General features: G+C 45.8%; 2 long non-coding RNA genes across 2 annotated transcripts; one reads left to right on the top strand and one right to left on the bottom strand.

The window, feature by feature from the left end:
• Window positions 1–669: 669 nt before the first annotated feature.
• Window positions 670–10,162, top strand: LOC120845212. The gene is made up of 4 exons (XR_006077556.1): window positions 670–917; window positions 1,996–2,209; window positions 3,360–3,545; window positions 10,028–10,162. It is a non-coding gene; the product is annotated as an uncharacterized LOC120845212 (long non-coding RNA).
• A 7,135-nt stretch (window positions 10,163–17,297) lies between these two features.
• Window positions 17,298–25,774, bottom strand: LOC115316616. The gene is made up of 4 exons (XR_006077555.1): window positions 25,745–25,774; window positions 24,453–24,666; window positions 23,117–23,302; window positions 17,298–17,430 (listed from the first exon to the last, which is right to left on the bottom strand). It is a non-coding gene; the product is annotated as an uncharacterized LOC115316616 (long non-coding RNA).
• Between the last annotated feature and the right edge of the window lie 1,287 nt (window positions 25,775–27,061).

Raw genomic sequence — 27,061 nt, 5'->3', positions numbered from 1 at the left:
ACTTCCGAGCTAAGCCTGATTAAACAAAAACGTTTGATCCGGCGGAATAATGTGTTTGATATTACATCCCATGTCAACAAGGAACTGCGCTGTCTGTCTTCGCCCCCAACAGGTTTTATTCTTCCGGGTTTTTCAAATCTTTACCAACCCGCGTCCGATCGTAATACCCCGATCACAACAAATAGTTGGTCGTGCTCCGATGGCTCCAAACATCAGCCGGCAAGGAAGTTACGTTTTTCGCTTCTATATTTTGACCCAAGTAAACTCATGTTCTCAAACTATGTCAGTCTGTCACCACCTCCAGTTGCACATTCTGGCGCACTTGCAGCCTCGTGCACCCTTGCGAGGTTTCCTGCTATCGTACCCTGGATATCATGGATTTCTCGCCGTACGCGAGTGCTCACGGAGGCGTGCTATACACTCTGTATCATAAGTTGTGTGCAGCAGAGGCGCAGGCCCGAGCACATGAAAATAAAAAGCGCCTTTTTTGCACGAGTACCCGCGCAAAAAGAACATTCTGCAGAGCTGCCCCCTCGCACCCGTGCCTTTGCTGCACACAACTTACGAGGCAGTATAATAACCGAGCCGTTTTTGTTTCTTTTGCACATTACTGTGAAAGAAGTGTCATTGCTGTTTTCTTCTCAAAGAAAACTCAGAGACGTTAGACAAAAGCAAACAGATAGGAGACTGCACATTCATGTTTTTCCCCCTTGTGCTACAGGTGATGGCTGGTCGCGGTTCATCAGCGTTTGTTTTGAAACTGATGGGTACCACAAGGCATGAAGGAGGTGACTTGCAGCAGCAAGACACTGCAAGCCTTCGCAGCAACTGGCTAGCCAGTGCTGCTCTGTTCTGAACTGCACTACGTGTCATGCGGAGGTTTTGTGCAAGCTCTCTGAGCGGCGACGCTAGCCACGGTAAGTGCATTCTATGCAGCTTCCTTTTAGGGATATATGTGGCTCGCAGGCCATGTCGTGCCAGCGAAATATGTGCCACCCGAGTGACAGCAGTGCTAGTGGCAAGGCTGCGCTGACAGTAATCAACACTGCACTGTGTTTTCATTCAATAACTAGTGACAAGGAACCAAATACTCCCGAGAGAGTCTCGGTTGTGCTTTGATGAACTCCAGCTCGCTTATGAACAGGTGGATGGCACAGATGGCTTTTCCTGGTGGACTTGGTGTCCGTGTTAACATTGCAACCAGACTTTCTTTCAGTTTGTGGCGTTTTTTCGTTGCGGGTGACCAGCATTGCAGTAGAAAAAGATGCAAAATAGTATAATGTTTGCATTCGTTACCTAAGTTAATGGCAAGAACAACTGACATACATTTCCACCGACTGCATTTCTCGGAGGAATAACCTGGACTAAAAAGCTTGCTACGCTATGTCGTTCCCTCTTAGCCTGTACAACTCTGCGTCTTCCCTCGATTGTCTTATGTGGCTGCTGCTGTGTCTGCCTAGGCACTCTGTTGAAATGGGGAAAGCTGTCTGCGTTGCACATAACCGCCATTAGAGCCAGCGTGGGCGTAGCTGGGGTAGCCCCCACTATGGCTTCTCCAGCTCGACACAAGTAACATTCCTACCGCTGTTGTGTTAGCAGAAAACAGACCTGCTTAAAACGTACAGTGCACATAGCACACAATGGAGAGGTTGCTCGCCAATCATTTTCTTGGAAGTGTGAGTTGAGCCCTTTCGAGGCAGTTTGCTTCCGCACCGTGCACTATAATCCGCCCGAGAAGAGAAAACAAGATGAATAACCAGTAGGATTTCTTTGTTCCAAGGCTTCTTGACGCAGAAAAAGACTAGGGAACCAGTATTGTTGCTTTTTTACTACCCCGTGCGAGACTCAAACCCGACATGCAAGGAAGTGGAAAGGCCTCTTCTTTTCTGCTTTCTTGTGCCTTGGGTTTTAGCTGTGTTCACAATTCACAGCTCGCCTGCATGCCTACTCTTTTGTTCACTGTGTTACTGAAGTTTTCTGTCGTTGCTGTCCCAGATTGGCTTCGTGGATGCACAGAAATACTCAAGGCGCTTGACGTCTGTGGCTCATCTGTATTGTTTTTCCCGGTACCACGGCATGAAGGAGCTGGCCTCCCTCCCTTCCATCAGCTGCGAGATACTACAAGCACTGGGCTACAGCTGCAGCTAGCCCATGGGTACCGTTCTGCGTCCTGTACTGCATCTAGTTCGAAAGGCCATGTGAAAGGCAGGTGTGGTCTTTATGGGCTCTGTCACTATGTGCATTTTCTGCAGCTTTTTCGGGGCAACTTCATATTAAGATTCAATACGGACTCGAGCGAGAGGGGGGCATTCTGAGAAAGCCAGCCTCTTTGTTAAACCATTGGGACTGGTATTATATCTACAGAGTTTATTTACACCTTTTGTTATGTACTTTTTTATTTATTTTTATTTTACTAGTTACTTATACTTCAATCTGACACGACAGCCACCAAAAATGGGGAAAGGACAAAAATGTTGACATATTGGCCTTTTTGTTTTCTGGCAGTTTGTTTGAAGAGCCAATGTTGGGGGCCGTCATTCGTGTTATTTTTCCCACACGCACGTCCAGCCTATGTTTACGTAAAGCCCCAATTGCCCCTTAGCAACAAAAATAATTTATGCGACAGACTAGGCGGCAGCATTGTGGACGAAAACAGGCCAGATTATATCTGCCATGTTTAAAAACTACATTCGGTGACAGGTTATGAATTCAGTGGCAAGAATGCACACCGCCTGCCAATCGCTGCTGTCAGTTGTCGTGACGTCACGTCCTGCTAAGAAACTAGTATATATTTTTTTTAAATGGCAGGTTTTGGTTGCTGATGCCTCGTAGCACGTCAGCACTCTAAGCAATTCTTCTGCTCTTGGCCTCTCCGGTTTTACTTTGCAAAGTCATGACGGCGTCTGCTTTTGTTTGCGGTATTTCCCGTGTGTCGACGTGAGAAGGCAGCGATTGTATCGCCAAGGAAGTAGCGATCAATCTGCGCATTTATTCCAGCGGCACAGCGTTTACAAACCGGACTTTGCCCTTCACCGAGGGGAAAGTCTACCGACCGGCCCTACAGTTGGCGAGCATTGTGCAGCCGTGAGCGCGTAACTTGTCCGAATGCTTTTGTCTGTATACAGTGACAAAATGACTCGCTGAAATGCGAAGTACCATACAGTACCATGCCGTACAGCAAACCATCGATCACTTGCTGCAGCAACTTTGCGTTTTAAGTCGTAATAATAAAGTGATTTTTAGGCTAAAATCATTTTTTCATACTGCTCAATTATTCCGAATTCTGCACGATCCCCATCGGGTCTGCAATATCGGTCGGTGGCTGTATAACCTTTAAACACAATGGTTACACACCACAGGTACCGGGGACCATGACATCAGTGAGCTGGCTTTCACCTTGTCCAAGGCAGCAGCGGAACACTACGGGCGGGACCCTGGATCACTGCACCATGGATGCCGTCCTGTACCCTGCACGGCACTGCGTGTGGCTTAAGTGGCCAAGCAGAGGGTCATTGCATGACTTTTATGAGGCGCCGCTAGCCATTGTAAGTATATTTTGGACACTCATGTCTGGTGATGTACTTTTGTGCTCTACCGCAGAGCACATTTGGTGGCGGTTCAGTCTTGCCAATTACACCATTTTGAAACGGAACACATTTAGTGGTGGCTCGGTTTAGGTTTCCTGGCTCGGTGATCTTGCAACAGTGTCTAGACTTGGCGTAAACCTTTTTGTACTTCATTGTCAAGGCTAGTGTAATTTCTGCAATGCCGTTGAAGCCACTTCTGCACGCAAACAAGATAAAAGTCGAAGCCACATGCTCGTGCACAGTGTATGACTACATGTATGCATGGGCACTCGTGCCCATGCGTACCCACTCGCAACACGGAGCATGTTTGTTTCGGCCGACTTTCCACGCGTTCATTTCGGCGTCGCCACTCCACACGTCTATGCACTCGCTGCACCTTGAGAATCAAGTGTGCACCAGAATGCACTCCCGTCATGCATCACTCGGGAGAGGAACAAGAGCAGACGACTGGGGTTTTTCCGCCATAAGGAACGAGAACCGAAAAAAAGGGGATTTTCTGCTAAGAAACTGCGTCCCACGGGCAGCAAAATCGGACGCGAGCTGGGCTATTTATTCTGTGAAGCAAGCAATCGACAACCTGTGCTTCATTTTCAATTTTTCTTTCAGTTTGTTGCCACACACTTTTTTATTTTATTTATTTATTTCTCAATACTGCCGGCCCAATATAGGGCCAAGGCAGGAGTGGGGTGATACAGTGTCATACCTGCAAATTATAAACACAACAGTTCTAAACAAAAAGCAATCTTAGCACTGAAAAATATCTACGACTTAATCGAAAGAAGAAAATCAATCAATATCAACAGTAATACAGTAACCAAATGTAAGGCTAGTAATAACAGTAGCAGTAAATGTAACAGCAGTAATAACTAATAAAATAAAGACAGTAAAAATAATGTCATAACAGCAATAAATGCAATCTTAGCACTGAAAAATAATATCTATGGCTCTTCCGAAAGAAGAAAGTGAATCAATATCGATAACATCACTGGGAAGGCTGTTCCAAAAATCAATTGTATGCACAAAAAAAGATTGTTTAAGATTGTTTATAGCTATTTATTCGAGCTTTAATAGGGGCTACGGTCTGTGAGTGATGCAAGCGGTCCGAGTAAAAACTTTGTTTTTAAGTAAATCACGCTATCAATTTTTATACTACTCTTGAAAATCTGAAAGAACAGCTTCAAACGTTGGCTCTCTCTTCTGTTTGACAGCGGGCTTATATTGGCTCTCCTTTTAAGTTCGGTCACACACATAGTTTGTCTGAAATCTGAAAAAAAAACTATACGCACTGCTAGCAATTGAATATCTTCGAGTTCTCTGACCAGAGAGCTCTGCCATGGGCTCCACACTCCAGACACGTATTCTAACACAGGTCTAATAATTGTCTTATAAGCAAGAATTTCAACGGAAGGGGGAGATTTACCCAGCGTTCCCCTCAGGTACCACAATTTGTTAGTTGCCCGCTTCTTAACATACTGTACATGCCTTTTCCACCCAAGGTCACAAGACAAAATCACTCCCAAATATTTGTAACTGTCTACTTCAGTCAATCCTATGCCAGCAACCTCATAGCTAAAATTTAAGATAGTTCTTTTTGTTGTAATATGCATGTACTGAGTTTTGCTAATATTAATATCTTCATGTTATTTTCATGACACCAAGACGCAATGTTAGCCAATGCGTCACTCACTTTTATCTGGTCTGTAAAGTTTATATTCATCTCGTCTCGTGACATGAAGTCGCTAGTCTTCGGGTCTGTGCTGACGTCGTTGTCGCCGATTGCCAGTCAAGGGTTTTAGTGATGTCGGGATCATAGACTTAGGGTTGAATAACTTGGCTTAATATACAGGTGTTATACACAAAAATTACGGCATAGTTAGAGTTCGCTAGTTCTCAAAACTCAATGGCCTCTGCCGTTTAACTCTCTAAGTGACACCCCTGCACTTTATCCACTTGATTTTTTTCCGCATCGCTCTTGATGGGCCTTTTATCTCAACTCCTGCTGCATCGCTCTCGATGTGTCTCCTCTCAAGTCTCTCAGTCAACTCCCCCTTCTCAACTCTCCCGCTCCCAACATAGCTACCCTCGTCTCTCTCTTTCACTCTCTCCCTCTAACATGCATTCTCGTCCCTGTGGTAGGGCTACACATATCCCGACAAGCAAAATAATAAATGAGTTCAGTTGGCGCTATCCAAAACAAAACGGCCCTCCGCCGCCGACTCTGTAAACATTCCAATCATAGACCCCTACAAACGCATTTACAAGTCCTTAATATACCTCTCATGTTTACAATAGCCGATTCCCCGTACAACCTCGAAAGGTTGACAACACGGGATGGGACATGCCATCAACGGCATAATGCGGCACAATGTGCGTCAAGGGCAGCTAAAATAATACTAAGTACCTTTGTAGGCAAAGAAGTTATATGCGGAGTTCTATATAAACAGGTGTAAGGTTATAATGTTCACGTTGGCGCCTCCACTTGGGGCCCATCGACCCCGGGAGGGGGCACGCAAGGTGTAGTAAAGATGCTCGAACCCCCGATGAAGGCAAAAAGATACAAAATTACGCAACACGCCCCTTTAAAGGGGTTATGACATGAAAATTAAACGGATAGATTATTCTTAAAATAGAATGCTCATAGGCTACTTAGTGTATACACCAAGTTACGCGATTTTTAGAGCTCTGGTAATAGCATTATTCAATTTACGAATTTTTATCATTTTCGTCTGGCGACCAGGCAACACTGCCCAAGTTAGTCACACCATGGTGTCCATAAACCACGTGACCATAAACACTCTCTCATTCTAGGCGCCCCCATGATTGCTCAAGCTCTCCCCTCGTCGCGGTACGATCAAAACCGCTCACACAACTCGGTAACCCGAAAGCTATTCTCGCTCTCACCCCAGCCCGTTGACCTTCCACCCTGCATGCGCCTGCGAGATATTCCCGGACGACGGTGACCACGGCGAAATCGTCCGTTACTCGTCGTCGCTGGAGCTGGTCGCCAGCGGGTCGCAGTCAAAATGAACAGCTTCCAACATCTCTTGATAGCAATCACTCATCGCTGCTGCGATCAATGTCGAACACTTCGACAAGGCGAGCGGTGCCGTAGACGTAATCGTCACGGACCGCATGCTCGAAACGTGAAAGTCAAACGAGAAAGCTGAGGCTCGATACGCCAAGAGAGCCAAGACTGTGAGTGCGTGCAAGGAGACACCGCGCTGGAGGCTGGCTACGTCATCAGCCTCCAGGTCCGCCCGGATCTGCCCTTCCGAGGGGCCCGCATATAAATCGATTTATCCACAAAACTATCGCGCCATTTTCAAAACAAATTTAGCAGGATTATAGGAACATACAATGGGTCCTAGCAGTATAGTTATCTCATGTTTTATTTTTGACGTGTCATAACCCCTTTAACCGAAATGATAACATAAAAAAACAAGATTTGCGAGCCTCTGCTCACGAAACGCCCATTGTTTTCATTGCACAGTGCAACTCCTCCTGTAATACTGCTTTATAAAACTTAGCATCCGAAACAGACACGCACAAGTGAAATGCTCTGAATACAATAAACTTTTTTTTTTTTTTCACATTCTCAACGTTTAGGTTTGTAAAAATAAAATAAAAATCTTTGCGACTACATGTTCAGTGGAGAAGCAGATCGCAAGCCTTGGCAGGGCACTACATTCTGATCATAGTGCCCATAGATACGCGACAAGGCGTCCGCATTCGAATGCAAGCAACCCTGTTTGTAGTCTATCTTAATCTGGTAGGCCTGCAGCAACAGGCTCCAACTTTGTAGACGGTCATTGTTCTGCCTGCCGTTGTTTAGCCATCGGAGCGCGTTGTGGTCCGACTGGACTGTGGCATTTTGTCCATCAACATACACATGAAAATGTTTCATGGCCCATACAATTGCCAGACACTTCTCAATTGTTGCATACTTCTTCTCACAAAGAAGTAGCTTACGGCTGGCGTACGCAACGGGGTGCTTGACGCCCTCGCTAGTTCGAGCTAGAATGGCCCCGATCACCCTGTTGCTAGCGTCTACTTGGAGTATATAGGGTCGACTCGGGTCTGGGCTCCGCAGCACTGGACTGCTGCATATTCTCTCCTTCAGTGCGCTGAATGCGCTCTCGCATGACAGCGTCCACACTACTTGCTTAGGTTCAGCCTTATGTGGGAGGTCGGTCAGCGGTGCGGCCAGCTTTACGAAGTTTTCAATGAAATTCCGGTAGAAGTTAACTAGGTCCAAGAAGGAACGGACTTCTGTCTTCGTGTGGGGCCTCTCGATCGCCTGGATGGTCTCAATCTTTTCAGGGTCAGGTTGTGCTTGCCCATTCCTAATCACGTGCCCCAGGTAGTGCACTTCCCGCCTCCCAAACTGGCACTTGTTTATTTTTTAGAGCCAGGCCTTCCTGACGCAACTTCTTTAGGATGGTGCACAAATGAAGCAGGTGTTGCTGAACACCTGCCACGTGTTGCTGAACACCGCTATGTCATCTAAGTATGCCCGAGCGAAGTCTCGGTGCTCTTTCAGGAGGTCGTCCACCAACCTTTGGAATGTCGCCAGTGCTCCTTTCAGTCCGAACGGCATCACCGTAAATTCGTACAAGCCGGTGTCCGTACGGAATGCTGTCTTAAAAAAAGCTTCCTCTGATAAACCGATTTGCCAGTAGCCTTGGGACATGTCAAGGGTGCTGATTATTTTGGCTCTCCCCACAGTCTCAATCATCTCAGGGAGTGAAGGCATGGGGTAGGCATCATCCTGTGTTGTCGCGTTCAGCATCCTGAAGTCGACACAGATCCTTATGCTGTTGTCTTTCTTCTTCACGCATACTATCGGGGATGCCCATGGACTTGTCGATGTCCGTATGATGCACCATTTCCAGCATTTCCTTCAGTTCCTGTACCCCCACCTTGATACTGTACAGAACTCTGTACGCTTTCGACGCAATCGGGTCGGCGCTCTTTGGGATCTCGTGGTTCTACCTGGCCTATCGTCGAAGACATCACCGTAGGACCGAATCAACTCGTCTAGTTCTTGAACCTCGTGAGCCTGAACTTCAGCGTCCATGTTCAGCCCTCCGCTTGACCCGTTCTCTCGGGTCCGTACATCAAAACACGCCATTTCGTCACCGATTTCGTCGGGTGCTTCCATTACAAAGGACATCTCTCGGGTAACGTTTTCGGTCATGACCGCTTTTATTTGATACGGGTATTGAAGAAGTCTTGACAAGATCATTAGAGAAAAACCGAGTGACTTGCGGGAGCCACTGGTTTCCCTCCCCTGAGAAGGTGTAAGCTGCAGACATTCCGGCCGGAGTCACCTGGCTTCGAGCCTGCTCGTTCTGTATCATGTCGGGGAGAGTACGCCACCCTTCTGGCCTACTCTCACACTTCCCTGCATGTTTCCCGTTTTCAAGGGACCAGCCAGATCACACGGGACGGTCCCTCCTCCGAGTGGACGTTGCCCGGAGTCCTGAAGTGGACTCCGGGCGACGGGTAGGGTGCGAAGAGATCCTATGAATGCTATGCAATTTAGAACACCTTTAGGAAATGCCAAAGAAAGCTATTTTTTTGTGGATGTGGTGCTGTCTGTTGGATTTTTCGCTAGCCAGTGTTAAACTTCCAGAACTCTGTGCCGAAAAACTGAGGGAGAGGAGGAGACGAGAGTGCGGGGACGTCAGAACGCAGAGCTCTGATTGGAACGATTAGTGGGTAGACCTAAAGCTAGCTGCCTTTGTCTGTTCTGCACATGCGGAACGACGGTGTCTGGCTTTTGGTTTTTGCATTTGAATGCGTTCGACGAGTGCAGTGGAGACAAAGATAGCTTCTGTCTCTGCTGCAGTCGTCGAACACATTTGAAGATGGAACGCCGGCATCCAGCGTTTTGTTCTCTCATTCGAACACGTTAGAACGCGGAACACTGGTGTCCAGCGTATGGCTTTCACATTCAAACGCCTTTGACGAGTGCAGTGGATACAAAGGCAGCTAGGTCTACCCTCTAATCATTCCAACCAGAGCTCTGTATTCTGACGTCCCCACGTGCTCTCGTCTCCTCCTCTCCCTCAGTTTCTTGGTGTATACTCGAGTGCTCTGCATCATGTGAGGATTTTTTTTTGTGGGGGGGGGGGGGTCACATTCCCCCCCCCCCCCCCCCCCCTTGAGGTTAACTTCTTAATGAAAAATCAACATACTCCAGCTTTTCTTAGGAAGAAATTATTAGTTTTTGGTGACATAACAAATATTAGGTCAACAAAACACACCTGGGCAACATTTTGCCCGTGATATCATCTTGCAAACCGCCCCCCCTCCCACCGACCCCCACTCCAACCAGCCTGACAAATTCGCCCCTGCTGTTCATTGCCTTCCATGTTTGGGTCAGATATTGTTGCTGTTGACCTGATGGACTCCCTCGTTCTCTTCATTCATCATAGGTTTCAAACCGTCCTGAATCACGGACCAAGCCTTGCAAGACCTCACTCTTATGCCCTCTCCTTTTTGGTGGATCGGGTCTTGCCATCTTCCCCTCTCGTGGCTCCCTGTCATAAATAAATTGTATATTTTTCTGATGACGGTGTATACCTCTTGCTACACTTCACAAAAGGAGTGTGGTAAATCCATGCCACAGATTACTGTGAAACATGTGAGGAGGTAATTATTAAAAAGATGAAGCTCCGAAAAGTTTGATGGAAAGAAGATGGATATCCCTGTTTAATTTTTCTTGCCACCTTAACATGCTATGTCCGAAGTATTTCAGCCTTTCGTAGCATTGGCTTTTGACCATTCACACTTTTAAGGAAAGGCTTTTAGCAAGAAAAGTTCCCAAGTCTGTGTTCTGTTTGCAATTAATTACTGAGAAAAGGTTCATGTGGAGCGCAGGTTCGTCTGCTTGTGGTTACGTCGAAATGCGGAGCTCTGATTGAAAGATGGTGGGTAAACGATGCTAGCTGCTTAAAGGTCCATCCACTATCCTTAATCACAGGTTTAGCTGCTTTGAGGTCTATCCCCTATCCTTAAATCGGAGGTTGGCATTCTTGCATCGCCACAACCCATGCAACAGAAAAACTCGCTCCACGTAGACATTGCCAAGTGTATTTCAAAACGTCTATGTGTTTAAACCTTAGACTATTTTACCATTATTTTAACGAGGTCTTGCTAGGGGAAGTAAGTTTTCCAAAGTTTTTGCAATTGCCATACATAAATCTGAAGAAAAATCAGGAAAAAAAAAACATTGACTGCATTTGTCCTCAGAGTTTTTACAGAATACACATCGCTATCACCATCACTGTTTTTATTTTTTCAAGATGGCCGTTCCGTTTCGTCTTTCGTGAACGTTCTGTGATTTCGGCGATTTACGTGATTTACGAACAGCACTGCCCAATTGGTACGTTAATTTTGGTGGCTATTTATCGTGTAATATTGTGGGTATCTTGTATTTGTACTGAAAGTAGTATTTGAGGTTTAGATTCGTACAGAGCATTAGCTCGGTGGGTCGTCGTCTCCTAAATTGCTTGTTTGCCTTTTGTCCACGTTTCTTTCCCTTACCAACCCATCACACACTCGTTCATTTCCCTGTTTTCAGTACTTACAATTTTGCTAACAACAGTCTGGTTATGTATGAATCCGGATACGTAGGAAGTGACCAATGTCGCTGTTCGCTAAAATGTCATTCGCTCATGTGATACGGATCCGCTCTACCTGCACTGTTCTTTTTATGCTGCGAGATACGCTTTTACTGTTCTGAAAATATTAACTTACGGCATTCTATAATATCGTTCGGAAGCCGAGTTATGTTCGTAAAGAACACGTGGTTAAACAGGGTGGATAGCACCTGTGCTGAGATGTTTTATTTCCGAATGTCCGGAAAGCAACCTCGCCGGGGCAGCTGTCAACAATCTAGGGACTAGCCGAAGCGGGACGGTAATGTTAAGAGATATGAAACTGAATAGTACCCAGTGTAAAATATTTCTATGTTCGCTGATCTCCTAGGCATCACTGAGGTGCTTTGTTTGACTGTGTGCCTTTATTTTATGCTAATAGAATGTGCTGCACCTACAACTGCTGCTCAGTTGCACTCGTGCAGGGGTCTATGGCAGTTGACCAAACACCATATCATAGAAGCGTGTTTTCGAGGACTGGCACATCTTATCGAAGCTCAGTTTACAGCAGCATCATTTATTGAAAAAGGGTCGCAGTTTAGTGAATCCCTTCGATTGAATTAAGATAAGCAAATCTGGAAGCACCTAAAGGCTAGCATATGATTCACTGAGGCATGATTTAAGTTGTGAAACAAACAGAACTTAAAAGTACTATTGCGAAAACAGCAGGGTAGTGACATGCACGAAAACGTGTCCATCATACTCTGAATATGCTGGCCGCAAAAGCGAGCGACTCGCTGACTGGCTCAGCTTCACCGTCAGCCAAGACAGAACAAGCGAATACTAGAGCAAGCAGTCGAGTTCGGTTAATTGTTTTCCTAAAAACAAATTTGCTAAAAGGAGGTTCGTTGCCATTTTCTCTAAACTGGGCGTCTTTTTGAAAGGATTCAATAAAATGGGGGTTTCTAAACCGGTGCTTTGGAAAATAGATGCCTCCCCTTGGGCCATACATGCCAACGTTCTTGGATCTATCAGTTGACAAGCTCCACGGAAAAGCAGCATTCAAAAACAGTTTTCTGTTGCCGGCATGCAAGCAGGTAAGGGTGGATAATGTTCTTAGCGCCACAGCGTCAATGCCTCCACGGTCAGCAAAAAAACATTTTTTGAATGCTCTTTTTGCGTTAAGTATTGTGCAGACCTTATGTTTACTATAAGAACCACAATAAAACCACTTTCCACCGCAGGTAATGTGCATCCAACGTTCTACCGGATCTGTCCATAGGACGCTGATAGTGTAGCAGATGCCATTGAGCGGATGTGCCGCAAAAAGGCGTCGGGCATTTTCCAAGTGTGTGAACTGACCTAGATCTAAGAACATTTGTACACACATTGCTAACATTGCCAAGCAGGTCCAGATATTGTTGGAGATCTGCTGTTTGCTGAGTAATTTGTTCACAACATTCACACTTTCATCAATGCAAGCACATCTTTTTTTCAGTAATATTGAGGAACATTTCAGCAATCAAGGAAGTTGACACCGAAATGTTAAAAGCAATAAAGAAATTAAAGCGAGGCTGTTCTTGGGTGCAGATTTTATATCTTGTTTTATTGTTAAGGGCAGCACCGATTTGTTTGCCCCATTATTGAAGCATGCATATCACCTAAGGAATCATGCTCTTCCATCGTTGTGGAGAAAGTCTACTGTAGTACCGGTATACATGAACTCGGCTCTCCTACGTCACGCCACGGTGGTGGCGCGTCGGGCGCACTTCCGGTCTGGGGTGGTGGGCAGAAGTCGCGGTGCGAGACATGCATTCCTGCATTCTTTTGGGAGAAACCAGACAAAAAACCTGCCTTCTCGTCAAAATGCTGCGACAGAACTGTACCAAGAGACTCTGGAAAGGTTTGAAGATCAGTTTTCATGTGTTTCTGCCCCTCCATTCGTCCAAAAACGTGGATAGTATTCGTGACAAGGGCTAACCAGACGCTGTCGAACTACGATTGCTTATGCTGGCAACACTTTGTGCTCGACAGATGTAGTTGTGTTCCAACATGAACGAGAGAAAACCGCCAAGTTGTCCGGACCACCCGGGGGTTCAGCGAGTCTTCAAATTCACACGGCCGCCTGATCGTTCAAACTTGTCTGCTTTTAGAGCGCAGCTCTTAGGGGCCCGTTCCCGGCTTGAGCGGCGTCGGCGTAACCAAGGTCACGTGGCCCCCCAAGGTCATTCTAAGGTCACATGACCCCTCCCCCAGGGTCACGTGACCCCCCCAATGACGTCACCGGCATCCGCATCCGCATCGTCGTCATCGCTGATGACGATGCGATGACGTCACCGGCATCGTCATCATCACCCCCCCCCCCCCCCCCCCCGCCCCCAGTACCCTTCCCTCCTCCTCAAGAGCTGCGCTCTAATTCGGCGTTACAGGGAGTTAGTTGTAAACGGCTTTCACTTTTTTGTCGTCTGCTCGTTCAAACAAAAGCGGCCCGCAGACCAAACTTTGACCCGGTGATTGTAATAAGAAGTAATTGCAAGCCTCAAAAGATTTAAGTTGGCTCGGTGAAAACAGTAGATAAAAGATGTTGATCATTGGTACCAGTGGCCATCGCCGACTTGTTACGCTCGGTGTGTTTCAGCTTCCTATTTTCAGTATTGACGTCGATCATCGCCGCTACCTTTTACACGTTTGCAGCACGAACGTTGCGACCAAAAATAACTAGAAGAATCTCATCATGGTTTCGGCGTCCATTCTGCGGCGTTCATGCGAATGAATCTCTGCACGTCAAATTATTCACGCAAAGTTCAGCGTCGTAACAAACCTTGATAATTTCGCTCAGGCGATTAAAGTGGTAAGGCATTGTTACGAGGACGTAGAATTGACAATTCCAACACGAAAAAGAGTATGCAAACTCACACAGAAGCTGACGTGACATTCCAATGGTTTGTTGACGTGGGACGCGGTGCTTCTTGCCTGCACTCCATTGCGCATCCGTTCGAACTGTCGTCTGCTCTTTCAAACGACAGCTGCCCGTAAACCAAGTTTTGACCTGGTAATTGTGATAAGAAGTAAGTGCAGGCCTCAAAACACTTTTGAGGGTTGGTTGGGGTAAGTAGGCCAAGTGTAAGGAGATACAAGAAGATATTGATCATTGCTACCAGCGGCCGTCACCGACTTGTAATGCCCGATTCTACTTGCCGTTTTCAGTATTGACGTCCACCATCTCAGCTACGGTCCACGCTTTTACAGCCCGAGCGACGTTGCGACTGAAAATAGCGAGATGACTCATCGTGGGAGTCGGGCTTTTGCGCTCATTCTGCGGCGTCCACGTGAAATGAATCGCTGCACGTCGCATTATTTACGCAGTTTTGCGGTGCAACGAGCCTCATTAATTTTGCTGAAGCCGCTCAAGTAGTCGACATCGTTAGGAGGACATAGAATAAACAATTCCAATGGAAAAAGAGCACGGGGACTCACACCGACGCCGACAACAACGCAATTCAATGGTTTGTTTATGGGCGACGGCGAGCTTCTTGCCTACCAACCACCGCGCGGCGTCCGCTAGGGGCACTCTGGTTTGTTTTTAAACATGAGTTGGTGTGTAGGAGGTGGGTGACATGTGTAGGGTAGACAATCACTGCCCCATTTCCTTACTGTATGTTTGTTTGAAAGTGTTTGAGATAGTTATACACAGACGTGGGTCTTTTTACTCCAGTTTTGAACAGAGCACCATTGAACGCAATTTTTTTTTAGAAAGTTGCTCAGTAAAAATTGGATTTTGTAAGCTTGAATACACAGTGCCATTTGTTCTCTCTTGGAAGCAAGTTAATATTATTCATTTTGATTTATAACGAGCTTTTGATAAGATGAACCACAAATTACTTTTGTAAAAACCGTTATTGTATGGTGTAGCATTGCCACATTTAAAATGGATTAATAACTAGCAACTTGCAAGATGAGGACGGCAGGGTGAAGCTTCAGTTGCCCTCACTTTAGCACGAATTTCCTACCTTCGGCAATGCTTTGAGCCCGAGCATTTGCAAGACACGCCCATACGTTCTCATTCCGTTAGGGACTATATCTAGCATATTGCCCGAATCGTGTACAGGTGTTGAATAGACTATCGCATGTTTTTCTACCAACCTGGGGTGTGCCTTGAGGATCAAATGTAGGACAACAAGAATTGCAGGGAGGAGCCTCCTACATTTGGCAATGCTTTGGCGTCTTGCAAGCCTCAACAATGCATGCGCAGACAAAGCATGAGAAAAGGCAACAAGTGCTTGCTGGAGGCTGGGCATTAAGAGATGCCCTGCGTTTCCCACCTTGTTGGCGACTATTAGCACCGAGATGTTCTGGTGGCATTTTTTTTGTTTGCAACATCAGAGGCAGTTTGAAACTTCAGCACCATGTTCCAGATAAAAAGAAAAAAAAAAAAAAGAAAATTTTTAGTCTTTCCACTTTGGTGAAGAAGGAAGAGCAGCGGAGCTGTAGCTTCTGTTTTCGGTGGTGGCTTTTCAGGCGAGCGATCTGCTCTTCTTTCGTAAAGGAATCTGAAGCGCTTGACGCAGTGGAACTTTAGGTAATAGCAGAACCATTCGCGCTGCTGCGCACATCGCTGCTCGTTCCGTTCCCGCTCTTCTTCCTCCTAAGAAATGTTGCCGCCATCTATCAGCGATGGCAGCAACCAGTTCTCTGGTTGCCAAGGCTGGAAAGGCTGCCGCGATCTATGAGCGACGGAGGCAAACAGTGTTGTGTCGACCACAGGTGTTGACATTTGTTTGGTACCGGACATGATTCTGGGGAAACTAGCCCTTAACAGCTCTGCTGTAAGAAACTCCTTTCATGCAAGGCTTGTCAAAATATTAGGTGCTGGAAAATATTGGCCATACACATTCAGTCCTTTTCATGTCCTGCAGCCACATTGAAAAGCACTGCAAACAAGTACAATCGTGCTCCTGATCTCGTCACAACTGTCTCTCCTCCTGTACAATAAATTCTGCATGCTATGGTCACCAAATGTCAATAGATGCATATGCCAATGCAGCAACTGAAGCCAGCTACAGCCACATCATCTTCCTAATGCCAAATTCCTACCAATGCAACAGTAGCTTGGGCTCGAGCTAGGCAGTCCCCCCTGCAAATGGTTTTATGTTATCCCTTCAATTTATTTCTAAAATTCTATAGACCTTTTCGCCCTCCGTCGCATGGGTGCTGCGATCTTGAAATCACGTGACACGGCGGCCATTAGGTGGCTTCAAACTGTCACTCGTTTCTCCCCTTCGCGTTCTATTCGTTTTTTCGTCGCATTTTACTGCAATTTTACAGCGAAGCTGTATAGGACTCCGTTGGTCAGGTTTTTTTTCCGTCTGTTAACAGAACAGTAGTGGACAGAAAAGCATCGTGCGGCGCACCTTGTCTTCTATCGCATAGTTTTGACACTTGTAGTTTTCAACAAGAAAACCACAAGTGTTAAAACCACAAGATAGATGACAAGGCATGCTCAAACAATGTGAAGTACATAGCTCCCCGCATGCGTCTCGGTAAAAATTGCGGTTGCGTAAGCTGCCGTGGCAACGGCAACGTACAGCCGTTTATCTAGACCCTTTTGCTGTTACAAACATGAACTGCCGCTTGTGTCCCAAGTGACTTCCGGTCGCTCAGTCTTTGCAAGCCTGTTGAGCTTGTTCATGTCACCAGTGCTAGAAAGCATAAATGCTTTCTAATCAAAAGTGCTAGAAAGCATAATCTCCAACATACATCAAAGTTGGAGATTTAATGAGGGCATTTGCCTGTATTATTTAATGTCTTGGAGGAGCAAGTTGGTGTACAAAATATTTGAAACATTTTAACATATCTCCCGTTTCTTCATTCTTTTGGCGCTCACCTGGAGAACTGGTGGTTACACATTTTATCGACATTTTAGGCAGCAGTGTCAAAGTGGGTTTTGTTCATTCTTGTTAGGAATCAGAAGTTTGCTGAGACATCAAACAAACTGAAGCACCGCCTGGTGGCGCTTGCAAAGAAAGGGGTCTATATAAAAGAAGTTTCGGTACACTGTGTTTCGACTGTAAAACGTGGTCCGCAGGTAACGTGCACTGTCATAAAAGAAATACCAACAATTTACTTATATGAAAGACACGAGGGAATGGGGTACAAGACTTGATCCATCAAGAGGCGCTGGGCCTAAAGAGAACTTCCATCTTGCAAGGCTTGATCCACGATTCAGGGTGGTTTGAAACCTATGGTGTATATGCAGAGAACGAAAGTGCCTATTAGGTAAACAGAAACAGTACCTTACCCGAACATGTAGGGCAACGCACAGTAGTCGGGTGCAATAAACTCTCACTTGAGCAAATGTCGGTTTAACAAGTATTTCAGAATAACAAACTTTAAAAAATCTATGGTGGTTTTCCTTTGCATTCTATGCACAAATGTTTGCTCTACGAAAAACAAATTTCGGAATAGCGAATATTTCAGTTCAACGAACTTGATCGGTGGACCCAGGATTACTGTTGTGATCAGTTCAACGAAGTTTTGTGCTCTGCAGTGCTGGCGTAGCTGATGGCCGCCGCCGCCTTTGCAGCAGCGGTGCGGTAGACAAAAACGAACCATGCGGTGCATATTTTTTTTTTTCTTTATCATTGGTTCCTTTCGGCCATCTTAGTTTTGGGTAACAACGGCAGTTTGTGCGCCCACTTACGTAATAAGTATGACGAAATGGAAGCGGTTGTCTCTCAGACAAATTGAAATACTTTCAGCGTCTGGACAACGGTCAAAGGCAAGTGAACGTTGCGAAGGACTATCGGATGCTACCGTCGACGTTGTCAACGTTAGTGAAGCAAAAGTCGAAGCTTGAAAGAGAAACTGCGTTCAATCCCAACAGGGAACGGCTCTGCACTGAATATGTCAAGCCAGTGGACAGTGCCATTGCGGTATGACTTCCTCACAGCAACTAGCCGTGCCAGAGGATATGCAAAAAAAAAAAAAAGATACTCTCTGGGCAACTTTGTTACTTCATGCGCTTTCAGAGCGCCGGTGCAAATGAAAATTATTGACTATTTTCAAAATGAGAAAGGCAGCAGCGTAACTGCAATACACTTTGTATATATCAATGTACATGACTCCATAAATTGCATTTCACCCTTTTGACTCAATGTATGCTGTGCCCTATGCTGTTCCATAATCCAGTGAATATATTCAGTTTAGTGGACTCCTAGTTAAGGGAACTATTTCTTTGAGTCCCTAGAAGTTTGCTCAAGTGGGAGTTTACTGTATAGAGTTCTAGAACTTAAACGATACTGGCTATTGAAGAATATAACAGGCAGCAAAACATTCACCACAACAGAGATCTTGAAACATGCATTGGCAGTCCAGCAAGTTATGTTTCAAAACAAATTTGTGTGCACAAACAAGAAAATTGCCCTTTTACCACACTATTGAGGTAAAGGCACTGGTAAGGCCGCATTCATACAAAAATTGATCACTAACCCGTAAGAATGTCCAGCAATAGGTTTCGTGGCACTTTAGATTCCGATCGTTGTATACACTTCTGATTTTATCCCTTATGGGAGGGGTGAGGATGAGAGCTTTCTCAAACAAAATATAATGGTGCAAGGTAACTAGTGTAGGTAAATGTTAAAGGGGCCATGAATCGATTCTTCAACTTCCTTCTTAGCTTTCCTCAACTTACAAATTGTGCAGTGTTACCAAAGGTACAGGGGCATAAGTATACCTCTAGCAATTCAAGAGGAGGAAAAGGAGGAACTCCCCTCTTGCTCATGGCGCTTGGATCCTCATTTTTGTACTCGCACATCACCATTCTCCCCCTAGGAAATTGGCCCTTGATGCTCGTCGCTCAACATTCAGACAAAAGTTGCTAATCCCCCCCTCCCCAGCCTGTGGCTTCCACAGTACTATGCACAACTAGCATATAAACCGGAATATAGGTCGAATTTATTCTTGAAATTGGACCTGAAAAAGTCGACCCTCGTCTTATATGACGGTCATTAGCGGAAAAACAAAAATAATCTCGCAACACTCAGTGCCTGAAGACGCCATTTTGTTTTTCTTTGCAATGGCCTAGCACTCGTCCACTTGTCACGATGGTCACGATTCACTTTTACTTGTGCTCCTTGGTTTGTTACATCTACCGCAGCAATAATGAGCGGAAGTAGAAGACAGTTCACAGTAGCCTTTTAGAACAAGGCAATCGCCTATGCAGAGATCCACCGGAATCTTGCAGCGCAGCGAGAGTTCAATGTATCGGAGAAAAGCATATGCTACTGGCAAAACCAGAGACAAAAACCGGCGGCGTGCAGCAAGGCGAAGAAAACTTAATTTCGTGGAAGGACTGCAGTGTACCCCGGATTGGAAACAAAGGCGGCAAACTTTATTCGGGATCTGTGCGCCAGATCGATACCTGTGATGTCGGAGAGCATCCATATAAAAGGCATTGAGGTTGCTCGTGCCTCCGACCTCTCGAGGGCGCAATTCAAAGGGACGGCATCGTCCCTTTAAATTGTGTTAGTGAACTCGTCGTCGGACGAAGGCTCTGAGGAATCTGAGTAGTAACACTCGCATACTTCCTGTTTTATTGAGTGTGGAGAGAATATGCAGCAGTCCAGTGCTGCGGAGCCCAGACCCGAGTCGACCCTATATACTCCAAGTAGACGCTAGCAACAGGGTGATCGGGGCCATTCTAGCTCGAACTAGCGAGGGCGTCAAGCACCCCGTTGCGTACGCCAGCCGTAAGCTACTTCTTTGTGAGAAGAAGTATGCAACAATTGAGAAGTGTCTGGCAATTGTATGGGCCATGAAACATTTTCATGTGTATGTTGATGGACAAAATGCCACAGTCCAGTCGGACCACAACGCGCTCCGATGGCTAAACAACGGCAGGCAGAACAATGACCGTCTACAAAGTTGGAGCCTGTTGCTGCAGGCCTACCAGATTAAGATAGACTACAAACAGGGTTGCTTGCATTCGAATGCGGACGCCTTGTCGCGTATCTATGGGCACTATGATCAGAATGTAGTGCCCTGCCAAGGCTTGCGATCTGCTTCTCCACTGAACATGTAGTCGCAAAGATTTTTATTTTATTTTTACAAACCTAAACGTTGAGAATGTGAAAAAAAAAAAAAAAGTTTATTGTATTCAGAGCATTTCACTTGTGCGTGTCTGTTTCGGATGCTAAGTTTTATAAAGCAGTATTACAGGAGGAGTTGCACTGTGCAATGAAAACAATGGGCGTTTCGTGAGCAGAGGCTCGCAAATCTTGTTTTTTTATGTTATCATTTCGGTTAAAGGGGCGTGTTGCGTAATTTTGTATCTTTTTGCCTTCATCGGGGGTTCGAGCATCTTTACTACACCTTGCGTGCCCCCTCCCGGGGTCGATGGGCCCCAAGTGGAGGCGCCAACGTGAACATTATAACCTTACACCTGTTTATATAGAACTCCGCATATAACTTCTTTGCCTACAAAGGTACTTAGTATTATTTTAGCTGCCCTTGACGCACATTGTGCCGCATTATGCCGTTGATGGCATGTCCCATCCCGTGTTGTCAACCTTTCGAGGTTGTACGGGGAATCGGCTATTGTAAACATGAGAGGTATATTAAGGACTTGTAAATGCGTTTGTAGGGGTCTATGATTGGAATGTTTACAGAGTCGGCGGCGGAGGGCCGTTTTGTTTTGGATAGCGCCAACTGAACTCATTTATTATTTTGCTTGTCGGGATATGTGTAGCCCTACCACAGGGACGAGAATGCATGTTAGAGGGAGAGAGTGAAAGAGAGAGACGAGGGTAGCTATGTTGGGAGCGGGAGAGTTGAGAAGGGGGAGTTGACTGAGAGACTTGAGAGGAGACACATCGAGAGCGATGCAGCAGGAGTTGAGATAAAAGGCCCATCAAGAGCGATGCGGAAAAAAATCAAGTGGATAAAGTGCAGGGGTGTCACTTAGAGAGTTAAACGGCAGAGGCCATTGAGTTTTGAGAACTAGCGAACTCTAACTATGCCGTAATTTTTGTGTATAACACCTGTATATTAAGCCAAGTTATTCAACCCTAAGTCTATGATCCCGACATCACTAAAACCCTTGACTGGCAATCGGCGACAACGACGTCAGCACAGACCCGAAGACTAGCGACTTCATGTCACGAGACGAGATGAATATAAACTTTACAGACCAGATAAAAGTGAGTGACGCATTGGCTAACATTGCGTCTTGGTGTCATGAAAATAACATGAAGATATTAATATTAGCAAAACTCAGTACATGCATATTACAACAAAAAGAACTATCTTAAATTTTAGCTATGAGGTTGCTGGCATAGGATTGACTGAAGTAGACAGTTACAAATATTTGGGAGTGATTTTGTCTTGTGACCTTGGGTGGAAAAGGCATGTACAGTATGTTAAGAAGCGGGCAACTAACAAATTGTGGTACCTGAGGGGAACGCTGGGTAAATCTCCCCCTTCCGTTGAAATTCTTGCTTATAAGACAATTATTAGACCTGTGTTAGAATACGTGTCTGGAGTGTGGAGCCCATGGCAGAGCTCTCTGGTCAGAGAACTCGAAGATATTCAATTGCTAGCAGTGCGTATAGTTTTTTTTTCAGATTTCAGACAAACTATGTGTGTGACCGAACTTAAAAGGAGAGCCAATATAAGCCCGCTGTCAAACAGAAGAGAGAGCCAACGTTTGAAGCTGTTCTTTCAGATTTTCAAGAGTAGTATAAAAATTGATAGCGTGATTTACTTAAAAACAAAGTTTTTACTCGGACCGCTTGCATCACTCACAGACCGTAGCCCCTATTAAAGCTCGAATAAATAGCTATAAACAATCTTAAACAATCTTTTTTTGTGCATACAATTGATTTTTGGAACAGCCTTCCCAGTGATGTTATCGATATTGATTCACTTTCTTCTTTCGGAAGAGCCATAGATATTATTTTTCAGTGCTAAGATTGCATTTATTGCTGTTATGACATTATTTTTACTGTCTTTATTTTATTAGTTATTACTGCTGTTACATTTACTGCTACTGTTATTACTAGCCTTACATTTGGTTACTGTATTACTGTTGATATTGATTGATTTTCTTCTTTCGATTAAGTCGTAGATATTTTTCAGTGCTAAGATTGCTTTTTGTTTAGAACTGTTGTGTTTATAATTTGCAGGTATGACACTGTATCACCCCACTCCTGCCTTGGCCCTATATTGGGCCGGCAGTATTGAGAAATAAATAAATAAAATAAAAAAGTGTGTGGCAACAAACTGAAAGAAAAATTGAAAATGAAGCACAGGTTGTCGATTGCTTGCTTCACAGAATAAATAGCCCAGCTCGCGTCCGATTTTGCTGCCCGTGGGACGCAGTTTCTTAGCAGAAAATCCCCTTTTTTTCGGTTCTCGTTCCTTATGGCGGAAAAACCCCAGTCGTCTGCTCTTGTTCCTCTCCCGAGTGATGCATGACGGGAGTGCATTCTGGTGCACACTTGATTCTCAAGGTGCAGCGAGTGCATAGACGTGTGGAGTGGCGACGCCGAAATGAACGCGTGGAAAGTCGGCCGAAACAAACATGCTCCGTGTTGCGAGTGGGTACGCATGGGCACGAGTGCCCATGCATACATGTAGTCATACACTGTGCACGAGCATGTGGCTTCGACTTTTATCTTGTTTGCGTGCAGAAGTGGCTTCAACGGCATTGCAGAAATTACACTAGCCTTGACAATGAAGTACAAAAAGGTTTACGCCAAGTCTAGACACTGTTGCAAGATCACCGAGCCAGGAAACCTAAACCGAGCCACCACTAAATGTGTTCCGTTTCAAAATGGTGTAATTGGCAAGACTGAACTGCCACCAAATGTGCTCTGCGGTAGAGCACAAAAGTACATCACCAGACATGAGTGTCCAAAATATACTTACAATGGCTAGCGGCGCCTCATAAAAGTCATGCAATGACCCTCTGCTTGGCCACTTAAGCCACACGCAGTGCCGTGCAGGGTACAGGACGGCATCCATGGTGCAGTGATCCAGGGTCCCGCCCGTAGTGTTCCGCTGCTGCCTTGGACAAGGTGAAAGCCAGCTCACTGATGTCATGGTCCCCGGTACCTGTGGTGTGTAACCATTGTGTTTAAAGGTTATACAGCCACCGACCGATATTGCAGACCCGATGGGGATCGTGCAGAATTCGGAATAATTGAGCAGTATGAAAAAATGATTTTAGCCTAAAAATCACTTTATTATTACGACTTAAAACGCAAAGTTGCTGCAGCAAGTGATCGATGGTTTGCTGTACGGCATGGTACTGTATGGTACTTCGCATTTCAGCGAGTCATTTTGTCACTGTATACAGACAAAAGCATTCGGACAAGTTACGCGCTCACGGCTGCACAATGCTCGCCAACTGTAGGGCCGGTCGGTAGACTTTCCCCTCGGTGAAGGGCAAAGTCCGGTTTGTAAACGCTGTGCCGCTGGAATAAATGCGCAGATTGATCGCTACTTCCTTGGCGATACAATCGCTGCCTTCTCACGTCGACACACGGGAAATACCGCAAACAAAAGCAGACGCCGTCATGACTTTGCAAAGTAAAACCGGAGAGGCCAAGAGCAGAAGAATTGCTTAGAGTGCTGACGTGCTACGAGGCATCAGCAACCAAAACCTGCCATTTAAAAAAAATATATACTAGTTTCTTAGCAGGACGTGACGTCACGACAACTGACAGCAGCGATTGGCAGGCGGTGTGCATTCTTGCCACTGAATTCATAACCTGTCACCGAATGTAGTTTTTAAACATGGCAGATATAATCTGGCCTGTTTTCGTCCACAATGCTGCCGCCTAGTCTGTCGCATAAATTATTTTTGTTGCTAAGGGGCAATTGGGGCTTTACGTAAACATAGGCTGGACGTGCGTGTGGGAAAAATAACACGAATGACGGCCCCCAACATTGGCTCTTCAAACAAACTGCCAGAAAACAAAAAGGCCAATATGTCAACATTTTTGTCCTTTCCCCATTTTTGGTGGCTGTCGTGTCAGATTGAAGTATAAGTAACTAGTAAAATAAAAATAAATAAAAAAGTACATAACAAAAGGTGTAAATAAACTCTGTAGATATAATACCAGTCCCAATGGTTTAACAAAGAGGCTGGCTTTCTCAGAATGCCCCCCTCTCGCTCGAGTCCGTATTGAATCTTAATATGAAGTTGCCCCGAAAAAGCTGCAGAAAATGCACATAGTGACAGAGCCCATAAAGACCACACCTGCCTTTCACATGGCCTTTCGAACTAGATGCAGTACAGGACGCAGAACGGTACCCATGGGCTAGCTGCAGCTGTAGCCCAGTGCTTGTAGTATCTCGCAGCTGATGGAAGGGAGGGAGGCCAGCTCCTTCATGCCGTGGTACCGGGAAAAACAATACAGATGAGCCACAGACGTCAAGCGCCTTGAGTATTTCTGTGCATCCACGAAGCCAATCTGGGACAGCAACGACAGAAAACTTCAGTAACACAGTGAACAAAAGAGTAGGCATGCAGGCGAGCTGTGAATTGTGAACACAGCTAAAACCCAAGGCACAAGAAAGCAGAAAAGAAGAGGCCTTTCCACTTCCTTGCATGTCGGGTTTGAGTCTCGCACGGGGTAGTAAAAAAGCAACAATACTGGTTCCCTAGTCTTTTTCTGCGTCAAGAAGCCTTGGAACAAAGAAATCCTACTGGTTATTCATCTTGTTTTCTCTTCTCGGGCGGATTATAGTGCACGGTGCGGAAGCAAACTGCCTCGAAAGGGCTCAACTCACACTTCCAAGAAAATGATTGGCGAGCAACCTCTCCATTGTGTGCTATGTGCACTGTACGTTTTAAGCAGGTCTGTTTTCTGCTAACACAACAGCGGTAGGAATGTTACTTGTGTCGAGCTGGAGAAGCCATAGTGGGGGCTACCCCAGCTACGCCCACGCTGGCTCTAATGGCGGTTATGTGCAACGCAGACAGCTTTCCCCATTTCAACAGAGTGCCTAGGCAGACACAGCAGCAGCCACATAAGACAATCGAGGGAAGACGCAGAGTTGTACAGGCTAAGAGGGAACGACATAGCGTAGCAAGCTTTTTAGTCCAGGTTATTCCTCCGAGAAATGCAGTCGGTGGAAATGTATGTCAGTTGTTCTTGCCATTAACTTAGGTAACGAATGCAAACATTATACTATTTTGCATCTTTTTCTACTGCAATGCTGGTCACCCGCAACGAAAAAACGCCACAAACTGAAAGAAAGTCTGGTTGCAATGTTAACACGGACACCAAGTCCACCAGGAAAAGCCATCTGTGCCATCCACCTGTTCATAAGCGAGCTGGAGTTCATCAAAGCACAACCGAGACTCTCTCGGGAGTATTTGGTTCCTTGTCACTAGTTATTGAATGAAAACACAGTGCAGTGTTGATTACTGTCAGCGCAGCCTTGCCACTAGCACTGCTGTCACTCGGGTGGCACATATTTCGCTGGCACGACATGGCCTGCGAGCCACATATATCCCTAAAAGGAAGCTGCATAGAATGCACTTACCGTGGCTAGCGTCGCCGCTCAGAGAGCTTGCACAAAACCTCCGCATGACACGTAGTGCAGTTCAGAACAGAGCAGCACTGGCTAGCCAGTTGCTGCGAAGGCTTGCAGTGTCTTGCTGCTGCAAGTCACCTCCTTCATGCCTTGTGGTACCCATCAGTTTCAAAACAAACGCTGATGAACCGCGACCAGCCATCACCTGTAGCACAAGGGGGAAAAACATGAATGTGCAGTCTCCTATCTGTTTGCTTTTGTCTAACGTCTCTGAGTTTTCTTTGAGAAGAAAACAGCAATGACACTTCTTTCACAGTAATGTGCAAAAGAAACAAAAACGGCTCGGTTATTATACTGCCTCGTAAGTTGTGTGCAGCAAAGGCACGGGTGCGAGGGGGCAGCTCTGCAGAATGTTCTTTTTGCGCGGGTACTCGTGCAAAAAAGGCGCTTTTTATTTTCATGTGCTCGGGCCTGCGCCTCTGCTGCACACAACTTATGATACAGAGTGTATAGCACGCCTCCGTGAGCACTCGCGTACGGCGAGAAATCCATGATATCCAGGGTACGATAGCAGGAAACCTCGCAAGGGTGCACGAGGCTGCAAGTGCGCCAGAATGTGCAACTGGAGGTGGTGACAGACTGACATAGTTTGAGAACATGAGTTTACTTGGGTCAAAATATAGAAGCGAAAAACGTAACTTCCTTGCCGGCTGATGTTTGGAGCCATCGGAGCACGACCAACTATTTGTTGTGATCGGGGTATTACGATCGGACGCGGGTTGGTAAAGATTTGAAAAACCCGGAAGAATAAAACCTGTTGGGGGCGAAGACAGACAGCGCAGTTCCTTGTTGACATGGGATGTAATATCAAACACATTATTCCGCCGGATCAAACGTTTTTGTTTAATCAGGCTTAGCTCGGAAGTCTGCCGGCAGGTCTGGGGTCGGAGGCATGCGGTTTTTAGAGCTCTTTTGGCGGGCTTTCAGGTTTCTGCGATGCGTGTTTTAATCGTGAGCACAGGCTCAAACAATAGGCAGCGGCGCCAAATGTATTTGAAACGAAGAAGCAGCTCGGACGCGTGGAACGAACACATCGAAATCACATCACAGGAAAACGCAAATCACTCACCTTTTGTTCGACGATGGTTCGCAAGACACGATTCAAATCGACGACACTCGATTCGGTCACGATATTCAGGTAAAGGACGCAACAACGTAGGCCTTGCCGTTCCTAATAACTACATAAATACGACGATACGACACGATATCAAACAAAGGAGTCGGAAAAACGCAATCTGAAGCGCAGAAACGCGGTCCCGCGGTTGC

The sequence above is a fragment of the Ixodes scapularis genome, unplaced genomic scaffold (genome assembly GCF_016920785.2).
Source record: "Ixodes scapularis isolate PalLabHiFi unplaced genomic scaffold, ASM1692078v2 PGA_scaffold12__126_contigs__length_90152505, whole genome shotgun sequence".
NCBI classification, from domain to species: domain Eukaryota; kingdom Metazoa; phylum Arthropoda; class Arachnida; order Ixodida; family Ixodidae; genus Ixodes; species Ixodes scapularis.
Note: the sequence above shows the minus strand (reverse complement) of the source record. Positions and strands in the feature narration are given on the sequence as shown.